Source organism: Rhinatrema bivittatum, chromosome 12 (assembly GCF_901001135.1).
Source record: "Rhinatrema bivittatum chromosome 12, aRhiBiv1.1, whole genome shotgun sequence".
In the NCBI taxonomy this organism is placed as follows: Eukaryota; Metazoa; Chordata; class Amphibia; order Gymnophiona; family Rhinatrematidae; genus Rhinatrema; species Rhinatrema bivittatum.
In genome coordinates this window covers 58,633,458-58,650,209 of record NC_042626.1, presented here as the reverse complement: position 1 = coordinate 58,650,209, position 16,752 = coordinate 58,633,458, and the positions used below count along the sequence as shown (strand labels likewise).

General features: G+C 45.6%; 1 protein-coding gene across 1 annotated transcript in view; it reads right to left on the bottom strand.

Annotated features, from left to right (window-relative positions):
• The window catches only part of ACBD4 (acyl-CoA binding domain containing 4), a 52,325-nt gene extending 46,219 nt beyond the window's left edge, over positions 1–6,106 (bottom strand). The window contains 1 exon segment of the mRNA XM_029572242.1: positions 5,839–6,106. The gene's annotated coding sequence lies outside the window, so the exon portion shown is untranslated.
• Between the last annotated feature and the right edge of the window lie 10,646 nt (positions 6,107–16,752).

The window sequence follows — 16,752 nt, the reverse complement described above, 5'->3', positions numbered from 1 at the left end:
ATCGGCGATCTGCGAGAAGATATGTGCCAGTTCAAACAGGAATGTAAATCTAGTCTCCGAGCTGAGGAGCAAGGGTGCTGAGCGAGGTGACCACATGGAGTATGTGGATCACCGGCAGGATGAGCTGAAAAGTGCAACTGAAAGCATTCAGGAAGAGCTGCAAGTCCTTTGAGAGGATAATATGAAGCTTAAAGACTGGGTGGAGGACCTGGAGAATCAATCTAGAAGGGGTAACCTAGGATTCAGAGGTATACCTGAAGAGCCTGCATACATTGATTGCCTGAAGGTAATTAAGGATATTTGTGGCTTCATATTACATTCTGCTGAGGGAGCGGAGGAGCCAGCAAGAATTAAACTGGTAAGAGCGCACAGAGCCTTGGCTAGACCACAGACATAGGACATGGTGGTTTGTTTCCATGAGTTTGCAATGAAAGAAACTGTGATGGCCCAAGCGAGACAACTGAGAGACATCCGGTGGCATGGGCATAAAATTGAAGTTTTTCAAGATTTGTCCTTACTTACAATTAAGAAAAGGAGGGACTTTAGAGATGTCCAAGCGTTGCAAGCTGGAAGTCATCGCTATTAGTGGCTGTTTCCATTTAGACTATAAATGGAGCGTCCTCGTGGGTCCACCCTGCAGAAGAGTCACTGAATATTTTACAAGCAGCAGGATTACTAGTGGAGCCCAAATTGCATTCCATTGCTGCTTCCTTTGGTAAAGCCTCCAATGCAAAATGGCAGCGGGTTCAGCATGGCGGGAAAAGGCTGCGCAGACAATCCGGAGGCTCAGCATCTTAGCCGGACAATGCGATTTGAACGCGCTGGAGCAGGAAGTCTTTACTCGCTTGGATATTGCTGTGACTTTTTCTTGACTTGTTGTTAAGCCTTTGGACATCTGCAAGGACTCTAATTGATCTTACATTTAGGGGGAACACAGTTTGTTTTTCCTCGAGGAAGGTTCTTCAAGCTTACAGATTACCAAGGGATCTGGGGAGGATCGAGGGTTGCTAGGAGGTAAGTGTTGCTATTCCTCAAGGAGGCAGCTGGTGTATGTTTTTTTTTTTTGGGGGGGGGGGGGGGGGGGGGAGGGGAGGACCTGAGCGTGAGCCTGTAAGCATTAGAATACAATCTCTGTGGAGGATTTTGGTCCTAGGAGACATCAACCTGCTCTTTGATTGGGGTATGGGAGGCAGTCACACTTCTTAGGGTGTGGAGGAGACTTTGGAGTAACAAAGGGTATTTTGATTGATGGGGCAATAAAGTTTTTATCTTGGAATGTGGAAGGAAGTTTGAATTCTCCTATGTCAGGAAACTCATTTACAGATACTATCCAGTGCAATGTTATGCCTCCGCTACTGCCACTTCCAGATATAGCGGAGTAGGCATCCTTTTTTCACAGCATGTGGTGGATGTAATCTCTGTATTGAAGGATTTGGAGGGCAGTGGACTGCCTCAGGGATCTGTATTGGGACCCTTACTTTTCAATATATTTATAAAAGATCTGGCAAGAAATACGATGAGGGAGGTAATCAAATTTGCAGATGATACAAAATTGTTCAGAGTAGTTAAAATCACAAGCAGATTGTGATAAATTGCAGGAAGACCTTGTGAGACTGGAAAATTGGGAATCTAAATGGCAGATGAAATTTAATGTGGATAAGTGCAAGGTGATGCATATAGGGAAAAATAACCCATGCTATAATTACACAATGCTTAGGTTCCATATTAGGTGCTACAACACAAGAAAGATCTAGGTGTCATAGTGGATAACACATTGAAATTGTCAGTTCAGTGTGCTGCGGCAGTCAAAAAAGCAAACAGAATGTTGGGAATTATTAGAAAGAGGTCTAGAACGGGTAAATGTGAATCTATTTAGTCTTTCAGATAATAGAAAGACTAGGGGGCACTCCAAGAAGTTAGCATGTGGCACATTTAAAACTAATCGGAGAAAATTCTTCTTCGCTCAACGCACAATTAAACTCTGGAATTTGTTGCCAGAGGATGTGGTTAGTGCAGTTAGTGTAGCTGTGTTTAAAAAGGATTGGATAAATTCTTGGAGGAGAAGTCCATTACCTGCTATTAATTAAGTTGACTTAGAAAATAGCCACTGCTATTTCTAGCAACGGTAACATGGAATAGACTTAGTTTTTGGGTACTTGCCAAGTTCTTATGGCCTGGATTGGCCACTGTTGGAAACAGGATGCTGGGCTTGATGGACCCTTGGTCTGACCCAATATGGCATGTTCTTATGTTCTTAGATATCTGATTGTGATATTTAAGTCAGGTAAAGATATCTATACTCTAGCCAATATCTATGGCCCAAACATTGGTCAGGGAAAGTTTTTAAAAGGGGTTCTCTGATGTTTTGAAACACTGGGCAGAAGGTAACATTGTAGTTGGGTGGGGCGGCGGGGACTTTAATATTATGGGCTAGCCATTCCTAGATAATGGTACATGCTACAAAATCGGACAGGGATTGAAATCCCTTATGGCCATATGGGATTTGGTAGATGCGTGGCGACTTTTTCATACATCTGAAATTATACCTTCTTCTCTAAGGCTCATAATCTTTATTCTAGGATTGATTTTTTTCTTAGTGGACAGAGCCTTAGTAAACAAGGTGGGGTCGTCAAGGTTTGAATCAGTCACTTGGTCAGATCATGCAGCTGTTTGGATATCTCTTAATGGACCGGGGGGACATTCTGGACAACGATATTGGAGACTTAATGAGAGTATCTTGGATGATCAAGATTTTTGTGCGATTTTGTGTAAAGCGATAGGGGGATATCTGGTGGAAAATGAGAATGGTGAGGTCTCCGTGGGCACATTATAGGATTGTTTTAAAGGGTTGCTCGGGGTAAATTGATAGCTAGAGCATCCTATCTAAAGAAAGCAAAGGAGGAGCGGCGATTGCAATTACTAGATCGTATAGCCAAGTTGGAGGTTTGCCACAAGAGGCAGGTTGACTCAGTTAGGGAGGCAACTAGAGCAGCTAAGGGGAGAGTTGAAGTCCCTGGATAATGGAGGAGATTGCATTCCAAATGGATAGCGTTAAACAAGAATATTTTTAAGGGGGTGTGGTGGTGGTTGGAATAAAGCCAGTAGGTTGTTAGCTAGGAAACTCAAAGTTAGGGTCATGCAGAATCAAATTCTCAAAATTAAAAGCCGAGATAGAGAAATGGTGTCAGAGTGAGAAGATAGGGGCTAGGTTTCCACAGTTTTATCGGGAGTTGTTCACTACGCGTCAGGATATTAATCAATTAGACACTGCTGATTATTTAAGGGATTTAAATGTACCCAAAGTAGATCATATACAGCAAGTACAGTTGAATAAAGAAATATTGGAATTTGAAGTCTTGCAAGTGATTAAAGAAATGAAGGTGGGTAAGGCCCCGGGGCTGGATGGGTTTTTGGCAGTATTTTATAAACAGCTAGGTTCGGTGGTGGCGCGTCCATTGATAATGGCTTTTAATGACTTGCTACTAACTAGCATGATAGCTACTGAAGCTAAGAGCAGGTACTCTAGTTTTGCTGAAGCTGGGGAGGGATGCGACCTTGTGTGGCTCATAACGACCCATTTCGCTCATAAATCTACATCTAAAAATTCTGGCCAAAATTTTGGCCAACCACCCAGATCAGACTGATTTTATGCCAGGAAGGCTTGCTGCCGACAATGAGCAGAGGGTGATTAACTTGATTTGGAGGGCTCAGGAAACCCAGCACCCATTAGCTTTGTAAGCCCTATGGGGATAGGGAAATACCTATAGTACCTGAATGTAATCCACTTTGATGTACACTTTGAAGTGCCAAAGAGCACAACATAAAAATGTAAAAATAAAATAAAGATGTGAGAAGGCATTTGACCTGGTTCATTGCAACTATCTGATTTTTTTCTACTAGAGAAAATGGGTTTGGGAGGTAATTTTTCCACTTGGATATGAAAGCTCTATAACCCCAGTGCTTGCTCACAAGAGTGTACTGTTCTGTTTGTACGTCTCACTCTGCATGTAAAAGTGGCCTCTAACCCCTACACCCAAACCTCACCTCGAGTTACTAGGTGGGCCTCTTATAGTAGCATAAATAGCCAACAACTACAAGGGCCTTGTAGATAATCTCTCTCACCATAAAACACACCCCTTTTTCTATTGCGTGTGATATTTACTGCATTTTGATAAATCTAGACCTAAATTTGAGAAAATATGGCACAGATATGTATTATGACAACAGAAGTGCTAAACTGCTGGCCTGTGAGATACGTGGGAATGTGCAGCTATGTGTCATTGTGCCTCAGGAGGGAGGGGGATGGGGAAATACAAACAATGACAACACATGATTATTCTTTTAGTTGTGTGATATTCTCTGTCTTTGATCCTCAGATATCATTTTTGGGATGGATAAGTATGAGAGAGGGATGACAGGTTGGAATTGGTGGGGTGGATGTACTGTTTTTCATGCAGTTGTGGATGGTTGTGTTTTCTAATAAAATTAAAAAAAAATGCCTCAGCATGGAAAATTAATTTCAGTTTTGCCTTTTGATATCACTAAAATAAAAGTGCTTTGTAATAGTCAAGAATGCACATTTCAACAGAAACCGCTCAAATGCAGAGAAACAGAAGTGCGCATCAGAAGAAAGTCAACAGAAACCCTGTCACATTACATTTCCATTATCAACCATCCATTCCAAATAAGCATACAATTAAAATACAAGGGATGAAGAAGCATTAACCAGGTTATGTGGCACTCTGCTGGGCAAGAAATTCTGTACTGAAAACTGCAATGGGTATTTTTTTACTTCCCAGTTTAAACATATCTGTAGATGTTTTAGAATTGTTTTCAGAACTGGGTCAGTTAACCATGATTATAAACACTACTTATAATTGGGACATAGTGTGATTACATAAAGCCCAAGAAAACTGAGTAAAAATAACAGTCTCCACTTATGTAACCAGATATGGTCACATGGGGTTATAATTAATAGAATATTCTTGCCAGGAATTTTGTATGACATTTTGTGCATAAGTCATATAAAACTCCTGGTAAGTTCTTCTCAGGTAGAACAGGCATTTTTCTACCATATCTTTTACTCACCAGTTGCTAGGTATGGCTGGAAATGAGTCCTACAGATTAACCACCTTCTTTGCTCAACTGAGCAAAAGCAAAGATCTGCATATTTCAGGAGTTTCTGGAACAAACTCAAGGGCTTTAAGTCCCTTATGTCATTAGATTGTACTGCCACTGTCATGAGAACATTTCTAAGTATATTAAGATGTAGCTGCCATAATCCGATAACATTTCTGTTACTAAGAGAGAATTCTAAGCAACAAGTACTGGCCAGGGTCTTTTCAGGAGCAAGCCTAATCTCTGGCGTAGGAAACGATCTTTGAAAATCACTTCCCCCGACTTATAATACAGCCGAAGAGTTGCCCTGCCTGTCCGGATAACACACCACGGTTTCACTTTTTAGATATCCTTCAAATTCTTCCTAAATTCTTTCCGGAAAATTCAGGGTGATGGAGGAAGAAGAAATGATTTAAAAACGTTGAGAAAAATAAAGGCCTGTCTAGGAACATAGGGGCTAGGACAAAAAAAAAAAAAAAAAGCAGAGGTCACCTGGCCAATTACTGGAACAGCAGCCCCACCGGAAGTGTCAACTGCTGCACATGGCAGAAAGTAAACAAACTACAAGGCCGGAAAATGCGGCGCAATGTCCCCGCTCTCTAGTTTGCCACATTTATGGATTTTCTACGCATACTCTTCACGCCAATTCCCACTCCTTCTGCTTCCTACGCACTCTCGCGTCTTTGCCCTGTTCGGCCGATGCCCGCGGGCCGCACTTACACCGAGACCGAAGAGAGCCGCCCCGCGAACCGGGACCTGCTGAGGGGCTTCCCGGCCCGCTCTCATGGCCTCTCTCGCGCTCCGGACGCTGGCACGGAACCTGCAGCGCGCTGCACCAGCCGCTACTCTCCACCTACGACCGCCTCGAGTTTGTTTTTTTCCGTCAGCTGTGCCACACGCTTCCGTACAGACGCCCTCTGCAATTGGTTGCTGGGCTACGACTGCTCCTCCCTTCTTCCTTCGCTCCTAATCGTCTTCTTCGTAAACCCGTCGCCCAATCGGCGTGAGGATTTCATTCCAGGTCCGCCTCTCCACTCCCCACATTGTTTTTTTGAAATCGAACATTGGCTGAGCCTTTCAGCGTTCTAGTAAGAAGTGTAACAGCCCAGAATGAGGCTTGACACGCAAGCCCTGACTCCCGGCGGTCTGGTGCAGGTAGCAGCGCCCCCTGGGGGACAGAGCTCAGTTTGGTGCTAGGGCAGAGTGACAGCTCGATACAGTAAAGTTCAGTTGAAGATTTCTCGTCTGTAACGAGCTCGCTGCGCACAATTCGGACGCGTAAGGCAAACCAGCGATACAGTCTCCAGTTTTGCGCGTCCGTAGCGCTTCTTAAAACAGACGCGTAACCCTTCCCGCACCCGGCATGTAAATGAACGAATTAGCTGTATAATGAAGGAATTAGCTATTCCCCTCCGATACCGTAACAGGCACTCAGGTTCTCTCATTAGTAACGCACTGTTTTGCCGCGGCCGTAATGTGTTAGTTTACCGCCTCCCCCTAGTAGGAGTTAGGACTGTGAGTCTAGTAACAAATCCATCGACACCGCTTAAGATACTCAAAAACAATAAAACACAATTTTAAAAAAAAGCGATACAGAGATGATCGAGAAAATGTAATGATGTTGAAGGGGTCTGAACGCTTCAACCTGACAAAGGACTTCATGTACCAGAATTCCCTGCTTCATGACGGGTTTACTTACAGTCTGCAATACAGCTGTAATTAGGACATTGAGAAACTCTCTGTCAGCACATTGCACATTTTCATTTTTTTTGGCTTCGCTGTTCTTATTCTCTGATAAGCTTTCACTGCTGTAACCTAGATTAGAACAATGGATGTATTATGTGATGGGCTGTATTACTGCAGACTCGCGAATTCCTTTCCAGAACTGCAAGTCCCAGCAGCCTCTCCTGCAGAACATGGGAGAAGTTTCACGAAAGTTCCAGGGTGTCTAGGGAGGGGGTCAGTAGCCCCTTCAGCCGGAATATGCTTGCTCAGCAATGCTTAGAACGCATGTGTAAAAGATAAGAACTGTAAAGTGCATAAGAGTCTGCTCCTGGAGGGGAGGGGCATGCAGTTGTACTAAGCCTTTGTCTTAGCTGCATCTTGCTGGCAATAAAAGTCTATCTTTACGGATCAGTTGTCTGGACCTCCTTACTGACTAAAAAGAGACGGTTACATTTGGCGAGCCTCAGCCAGGAGGTACCGGGGACGCTATTTTAGCCCCCCAGTTGGTCCAGGGGATTTTGTGGCGGAGTGATCCCCCAGACTTGCCTGGTGAGTGGCCACCGCTGAGTTCAGTGATCAGGTATCTGAGGGGGTCATTCCACGGAGATCCTCTGAGACCTTTGGGCTGGTGATCTGGGAAGAAGGCTTTCGTGACGATCGGAAGAACCCTGCAGGCGAGTATTATGGGAATGATGGGAAAAGTGAAGAATAGCTAAAAGAGTAGCAAATAACCGGTCCATCCGTGAGGGGACCGAGGGGGCTTTGATCACACCCCAAGCGGTGGTTTGGTAGGAATTGCATTCCGAAAGCCACGCGCATAAAAAGAGGAAAAAGAAGTAACGCATACGATAGTGGGAATAGGTTTCTTGTTGTGTGAAAGTGACCCTTTTGTGTCTGACGGATACGGACCCCTTACCTATCCGTCTTCCCTTCCCTCCTTTGTCTGTGACTCTATCCTAATGGGAGGGGGCGGTTCTACTCCATTAAAAGTCATGACGGAACACTATAGGGAAGTGTTCGATAGACATAAATGTACTAAACCCGGAATGATTCAACGATGCACCCATAGGTGGCCCGGTTTGTGTGTAAATTGGCCTCCGGAAGGAACTTTCAATTTCCAAACGGCCACAAGGGTCCTGAAAATAGTTAGTGAAGAAGGGAATCCGGGTTGCCCTGAGGATTAACCGTACATAACTGCTTGGATTGCAGTTATTGAGAATCCTCCGTCGTGGGCAAAGAAGTTAGTGGAGGGAGCCGCCCTCGTAATGGTGGCTCAGGCGCACAAAATGGGGAACTGGAAGTCCCCATTATTAATTAAGGATTGTAATGTATGTAACTGCTATCTGTGAATTGCAAGCACATGTACCAGGGATTCTTTGTTTTTAATTGTTTTAAACCCTAATAAGAAGAGATTTTGGGTTACAGATGCTGCACAAGACTACTATACAACAAATTAATGTACAGTGTTAAGTTAAAATACTGATTTGATTACTGGAGAATGCATTTACTGGTGTTGAAGTTTAGAACTTGATGGCAGTTAAGGGTTAACGGCAGAGATAATTACAGGAGAGAGGAGGGGATCGAGCCAGAGAGAGAAGAGAAAAAAAAAAAAAAAAAAAAAGGACATTGGGCTAGCCTGGGTAATGAAGACAAAGAGAGAGAAAAATTGTTTCGTTTGTTTTAACAGAACATTATTGAAAGTTAGTTGATGGTGTGCGTATGTGAATAAAGATAGAATTGTGGCTGTTTCACAGAAGTTGAAGTTTTTGTAGCTCAGAGTTTCTGCTGATTAAATTTATTCTCCAAGGTCCTTGCTAAAACTGTCTGTAATCTGACAAAGGATTGCTACTTGCAAAGAAATACCAGAACCAAGGGTCCCTTACAAATCATTTAGTGCCTTATGATGCAGGCTATTTTTAAGACATTTTATAGCAGCAAATTAATTGTTACAGTACAAAGTGGAATGGTGGTGCGTCCCACTGCGCGTCAGTACGTAGTGCGTAGGCATTCAATATGGCTGTGCGTTTCATGCTGGCATTGCTAATCAGAAGTTTTAGTTTTCTCATATCTTCTATCCCAGTGTCCTCCCTATGCTTATCTTTCTATTCTCTAATACCATGTTAATTATTGTTCTTACTTGTCTCCTATATATTATCTGTTATTTAAAAGTTACATTGGAACGCATGATAAAGTATGAACTCTCTTTTGCTGACGCAGTTTATTTTGAAGCTGTCTCTGGGAAAATTAGAGGAGAAATGATTAAGAATGGGACCTTTGTTAAAGCTTTGTTAAATATACAGAGCATAGCAAGCGGCAAGATAAGACAGCTGCAGTTCTGACTGTGGGAATTACAGGATGCCGTTTGTAAAAAAAAAAAAAAAACACAGAGAAAACAAAGACTTAATATTACAAATTTTGATTCAGTGGCAGGCGCAAGATAAGGATTATTGGAAGTTGTGGGCAAGAGAAGGGGCCACTATGCAAGATTAGGAACAAGAGCAAATATGAGTCGGCCCAAATGATAAAGTAGTAGCCCACACACACACACATATATATATATATTGCAATTATGTTCTTTTACCACTGGTGGGGGCTGGGCTCTGGCTATTACCATATGTTCTTAGTGTTTGCAATGTAATTGATACAAGGCTTCCAAGGGTTTGATCATCACTCCTGCACACCTAAAGCGCCCCCCTTGGATCCTTGCCTGCAGATCCAGGTTTACTTTATTGAATTAACCCAATGCCAAACTTACAAGTATGAAGGAAGCAATGTTTTGCAGCTTCTGGCCCTGCCACTTGGGCTGAAGATGGTTCTTATGGATATAGAACTCCAATCTATATGTTAAATCGTATTATCCGACTACAAGCAGTGTTGGAACTTCTCACTAATGACTCATCGTATTTTGAGATGTATGGGAACAGGGATCAGGAAGAGAAGAAAAGGGCCCGTCCCTGCAACCAGGAACTTAATAATAGAGACCCGACATCCGAAAGAAGCTGCAGAAGGCCGAAGGCTTTGAGGGCATGAGCCTCAGCCAGTTAAAAGCTATAGCAGACCAAGTATGTGGAAGAGAAAAGAGAGAAGCAAGTAGAGACATGAAGGAGAAAGTGACTGTTAGCCGCCGCTCTCGAGGACACGCGGACGGGAAGGAGCCAAGACAATGGCAGACCGCGAAGAGGAGGGGGAACAAGACCCCCCCCCCTTTGGGAAAGAATCAGTGTGCGTACTGCAAAAATGAAGGCCATTGGAAGAGAGACTGTGAAGAATGGCAAAAGAAATACGGGAGCCCTGCAGTGAAGACTAACGACAAAAATGGACCTGCACCGACACAAAGGGGCCGAGGAGGAAGGAGATCGGACAACCCCCACTGGCAGATGGCGGGGGAGGCGACAAGGAGCATACAGCCTGAAGAGACCGGGAGGGAAGAATCCCCACTGACCCTCTGGTGGAGATCCACGAGGTAACACAACAAAAATCAGGGGCCTGTTGGACTCAGAGGCCAACGATCTGTCATGACTGCACCAATCGGCCCCCCCGACGAAAGAGACTGTTTCTATAGTGGGTGCCTCAGGTCAGGTACTCACTGCCCCTCTGCAGAAAGAATGAAGTATACAAGTAGGCGGGACCATGGTATCCCTTATCGGATGGAACCTGCTGTGTAAGCCTCAGACCACATTGAGATTTCAACCAACAGGGGTAGTTAAAGCCTCCTTCGGGGACCATCCATTGATACTCATCTGTCCCCTCCAAGAAGAATGGAGATAGTCGAACGAACCATCGAACATCGATATGAAAACAACACCCCCCTCAACGAAAAACGAAGACAACTGATGGATAGTGTACCCCAAGTATGGTCCGAACAGAACCCGGGTGGAATAGCTATCGACGCTACCCCCATATGGATAGAGATGAAACAGAATGCACAGGTGATAAATCAATCTCAATACCCCATTCCGTATATGGCCAGACAAGGAATTCAGATACACCTGCAAGACTGTATGATTTGGGCATTCTCCGGCGAATCCGATCTGCTTGGAACACCCCTCTGTTGCCAGTAAAGAAGCCTGGATCAAATGACTATCGACCAGTACAAGACTTAAGAAAAGTGAATAGTCAAATAGCAGATCTAGTAGCCCTCGTCCCAAATCCGTACTCAATCCTGGCTCAAGTCTCTCCTGCATCAAAGTGGTACAGTGTCATTGATCTCAAAGATGCCTTCTTCTCCGTCCCGGTGGCGGAGGAATGTCAAAAGATTTTTGCTTTCACATGGGAAGATGCAGATACTGGAGTAAAGCAGCAGTACACATGGACTCGGTTGCCTAAAGGGTTTAGGCACTCACCTACGCTGTTCGGTGAGCAACTGGCAAAAGATTTAAAGATGTATCAAGTAAAGTATGGGCCAGTCATACAATACGTGGATGACCTTCTGTTGTTTCGAGAGACGTACCTCGAATGTGCGGTATCCACTCTTCAGCTGCTAAAGACGTTGTACTCAAAAGGGTATCGTGCAAGTAAAAAGAAAGCGCAAATCTGTGAATTGGAAGTAGAGTATTTAGGCTTCCAAATACGTGGAGGAACCCGATGTCTGGGGATTTCTCGCACCAGTTCTATAAGAGATCAACCTGTACCCACTTGCAAGAAAGAGCTCCGGGCGTTCCTTGGAGCTGCAGGATACTGTAGGCTGTGGATTGCTAACTATGCTGTTATGGCCCAACCCCTATACGACAAGCTGCGGGGTAAAGAAGCAGAATCTCAACCCTTCCAGTGGGAAGGAAACGAGCTGGCAAGCTTACGTCAACTAAAAGAAGCCTTAATTGAACCACCTGCCTTAGGATTGCCAGATGTGATGAAACCATTCCATCTATTCGTCGACGAGAAAAAAGGCATGGCCATAGGGGTATTGACTCAAACCTTAGGCTCATGGGAGCGACCTGTTGCATATCTCTCAAAAGGAATGGACAATGTTGCAAAAGGATGGCCTGGTTGCCTTCAAAGCATTGCGGCTGCATGCTTACTAATTCCAGAAGCAGTCAAATTAACTTTTGGTCAAACTCTGAATGTAACAACTCCCCACACCATTCAAGGACTGCTAGAGACCCATGGACCAAAATGGATGACTAATTCACATCTCGTCAAGTATTAAGCCTTACTGTGTGAAACACCTGAAATTCAAATACAAGACAGCAAAAACTTGAACCCGGCCACTCTTATGCCGGCACCTGAACCAGTTGCCCATGATTGTGAAGAAGTCATGACTACAATACATTCCAGTAGACCAGACCTGAGGGATCAACCCTGGCAAGGAGCTTGGACTTTATTAACTGATGGGAGCAGCCAAATCATTCATGAGATACGTTCTGCTGGATATGCTGTTGTATCCGAAGATGAAATCGTTGAGGCTCAACCTCTTCCCCCAGGAACGTCTGCACAAAAAGCTGAACTAATTGCCCTTACTCGAGCTCTGCAGTTGGCAGAAGGACAAACTGTAAATATCTATACAGACTCTAAATATGCCTTCCTTACAATTCAAGTGCATGGAGCATTATAGAGGGAAAACAATTGAACAATGCATCAGAAGTACGTGAATTACTAGACGCAGTTTGGCTACCTCGCAAGGTGGCTGTAATGCATTGCAAAGCACACACCAGGAAATCAAACCCTATTGTCAAGGAAATCAGAGAGCAGATGAAGCAGCAAAAAGGGGCAACTCGGGAACCCTTCCAAGCAGTATTAATTGCATCGAATCATCAGGCTTCAGGCAGTCCTGGAGCTCATCACCAACGACTGCTTTCGCTCTTAAACTCTGGGCAAAACAAAATACCAAAATTATGACTGCAGTGTACCAGAATAGATTGGTTTTAGATTACCCTCTGGCCCAGGAAGGAGGGTTTGTGGAACATTTAACCTCTCCAATTGTTGTTTACAGGTAGATGACCAAAACAAGGTTATCCAAGACATCACTGATCGCATGGTCAAGATGGCACACGTCCCTGTCCAGCAATGGAATAGTGCTTGGGACTGGACCAATGGATTCCGTGGTTGGTTTTCCATGATCGGTGGATTTAAGAGCTTGTTTGTTATCCCAGCCAGTTTAATTCTGTTTTGTTTTTTAGGACCCTGAATTATTCCTTTCTTGCTCAAACCGCCTTCGTCGGGTGATGAAGGACATTGCTGAACGCAAAACAGCCACGCAGCTTCTGTCACTGTACATGTATTCCTCTGAGCCTATAGAACCTGTTTAACCATCCTCATGTTTTATCCTGGGCCATCTTCCCATACATGACAAGTTCGGGCTACAAAGGGGGGTGGAGCCAATAGGGCCCATCCGTCTCAAACCCGTGAAGAAACCATCGGACTGTTTGGGAAATTAGGGCCCCCTGAGAACTCAAATTGCTAATTTTCCTTGTTTCTGTTTCTTTCAGCTCCACAGTTGCGTTGTGATGGTGTGATACTTTTCATAAAGAATGATAAGTATCAAAGGGGGGAATGAAGGGGTCTGAACGCTTCAACCTGACAAAGGACTTCATGTACCAGAATTCCCTGCTTCATGACGGGTTTACTTACAGTCTGCAATACAGCTGTAATTAGGACATTGAGAAACTCTCTGTCAGCACATTGCACATTTTCATTTTTTTTGGCTTCGCTGTTCTTATTCTCTGATAAGCTTTCACTGCTGTAACCTAGATTAGAACAATGGATGTATTATGTGATGGGCTGTATTACTGCAGACTCGCGAATTCCTTTCCAGAACTGCAAGTCCCAGCAGCCTCTCCTGCAGAACATGGGAGAAGTTTCACGAAAGTTCCAGGGTGTCTAGGGAGGGGGTCAGTAGCCCCTTCAGCCGGAATATGCTTGCTCAGCAATGCTTAGAACGCATGTGTAAAAGATAAGAACTGTAAAGTGCATAAGAGTCTGCTCCTGGAGGGGAGGGGCATGCAGTTGTATTAAGCCTTTGTCTTAGCTGCATCTTGCTGGCAATAAAAGTCTATCTTTACGGATCAGTTGTCTGGACCTCCTTACTGACTAAAAAGAGACGGTTACAATGTGGGACACAAAAAACCTGTCAGAAGAAAAAATAAAAATTTTTAAATACCTGTCGGAGGGCCGCGTGGGTCCAGGCGGCCGGCGGCGGCGGGAGTCGGGTGGTCGCGTGTTAAATCTAGGCTGCGGGCGGGTGGGTGCCTGTTTCAGGCGGCGGCAGCGGCAGCGGCGGCGGGGGGACACGCGTTAGTTCGAGACGGCCGGCGGGCGGCGGGTGGTCGCGTGTTACATCTAGGCCGGGGTCGCACAGGCGCGCATTCATTCATCCAGGCGGAGGAGCCGGCTGCTTTCGCCACCGGCTCCTCCGCCTGGATGAATGAATGCGCGCCTGTGCGACCCCTGCGATTCGGCGCTCAAGGCAGTCACATGCCGTGACGTCACGCCTTGAGCGCCGAATTGCAGGGGTCGCACAGGCGCGCATTCATTCACTGCCGGTGGGGGCTGCCAGAGGCAGCCCCCACCGGCAGTGAATGAATGCGCGCCTGTGCGGACCCGGCCTAGATTTAACACGCGACCACCCGCCGCCCGCCGGCCGTCTCGAACTAACGCGTGTCCCCCCGCCGCCGCTGCCGCCGCCTGGAACAGGCACCCACCCGCCCGCGGCCTAGATTTAACATGCGACCACCCGACTCCCGCCGCCGCCGGCCGCCTGGACCCACGCGGCCGTCTGAAACTAACGCGCGTCCACCCGCCGCCCGGAACAGGCGCCCACCCGCCCGCGGCCTAGATTTAACACGCGACCACCGGCCCCCCGGATCCCGCCGGCCGCCTGGACCCACGCGGCCCTCCGACAGGTATTTAAAAATTTTGATTTTTACACTTCCTGGTGCCTGTCATTTCAAATGTCATTTGAAATAACAGGTACCAGCGCACCCAGGTTACTGTATAGGTGCTGTATTAAGCGCCTATACAGTAAAATGGGTTACGCGGGCATAACCCTTCCCTACCGCTTTAAAGCCGCGGCATGCATTTGCATGCGATTAGAGGAGAGTATCGGGGAGTTAGTGAAGAGAACTGTGCGTGCGGGGAGGAAGGGTGCGCCTGACACTACCTCACTGTTTCTACCTCGACCTTACTGTATCGACCTGTGAGTGAGGTATATTTGCAGGAAACAGGGTTCGATGGTAGAAGTGAAATCTGATAAGAGCCAACAGTATGGAGCAACACTAAAACCCGAGACTTATCGTTTTTAAGTTTCGTCTCTTTCCCTTTTTATTTGACTCATGCTGTATATTATTTTGCCAACACATAAAATGATCATGCCAATAAGATTACCTGAATCTGAAAAATGTTTTGTTTTTGTTTTTGCTGGCCGTGATACCTTTCATTGCACTATTATAAGAAATAGCCGGAGACAATGGTGTATATCAGCTTTTAAACTGATGACCTTGGGCAAGTCACTTTATCCTCCATTGCCACAGGCAGAAGCTTAGACTGTAAATGCTTTGGGGACAGGGTAATACCTGCATTACTATCTGAATATAATCTGCTTTGAAATGTCACCAAAGATAGAATATAAATTTTAAAAAAGCTAAGCTGAACCAGTATGCTCTGGTATGTAACATCCCCGTGACTGCTAACTTTGTGGGTCTGGGATTCCCCCCCACCACCCCACAAGGGCAGACTCCATCGGTCCTCTTGTTCTTGGCGCCTGGCGTTAGTGTGTGGATTTCCCTCCCTTCACCCCAGGAAACAAACGGGACTATGAACAAGGCTGGCAGTATGTAGAAATATATACAGGTTTATTAGACTATAGACGTATATACATTTCTACATGACTATGTACACCGTTAATAGGATGTCAAACAGCACACTTATCTACTCATTGTTAATAGTCTCAGGCCATACAACTATATACATTTTACAAGGTAGCAAGAACATCTAATATTTGGCAATTTGGGGTTGTTGGACCCACAGTATACCACCATATAGAATAGAAAGGACCTCTTGAGTCCCCGCTTAATCAAGTGTTATTATTATTCCCCCCCCCCCCCCCTTTTTTCCTGTCTCACTCATGTGAAAAGATGCAACTGGGCTGATGGGCAGTGTTGGCCTGGGGGGTCCATTGTATCTAAACTGCTGCTATCTCCTCTGTGCCGCTTCTGCTCCACTGAAAGGTCCGTGCTCTGCCCTCCTGGGGCTCTGCCTCCTGGTCTGTCTCTGGGGTTCATGCCCACCTGGGGGACCTGACTCCGCTTCCTGGAATACTGCTGGGGTCCACGTCCTCCTGGAGGACCCAACTGCACCTCTGGACCTGCACTGGGGTCCACACCCTCCTGGGGGACCGCTTGATCTGCCACTGGGATCCACGCCCTCCTGGGGCACCACTCAATCTGCCACTGGGGTCCACGCTCAACAGGGACCCAGGGTCACCTCCCAATCTGCTGCTGGGGTCCCCCTCCTCCTAGGGAACCACTCCACCTCCAGATCTGGGGCTGTCCTTCACTTCTTCTCTTTTGGTAGGAGGTTTTTCCCTGGCTTGGGTTTACAGCTCCACTAAGCTCACGGCCAGTCATTCACTGTTGCCCAGCCTGGATCAGTCACCTCTTGGCCAAAAGGCCAAGACCCAGTCAGGACCATGGGAAGAGAATGTATGCACACCCTTCCATCTGACTTTTTTTATTCTGTTGTCTGAGAACTGGGTACCCAAGGGTCTGACTCACCTTGTTAGTCAGGGTGAGAATCTGTTTGCTTTCTAGGACTGGTTTTTTTTTCACTACATTTCTCTCATAAATCCCTTTCTCATTCAAAATTCTCCAATGTAGGACTTTTCCAGTCATAATTCTGTATGATTTAAAGTATGACTGCAAGTTATCTACAGTAGTCCAGAGGCTATGACATGCAAATCCCCTACCTGAGTCTCTC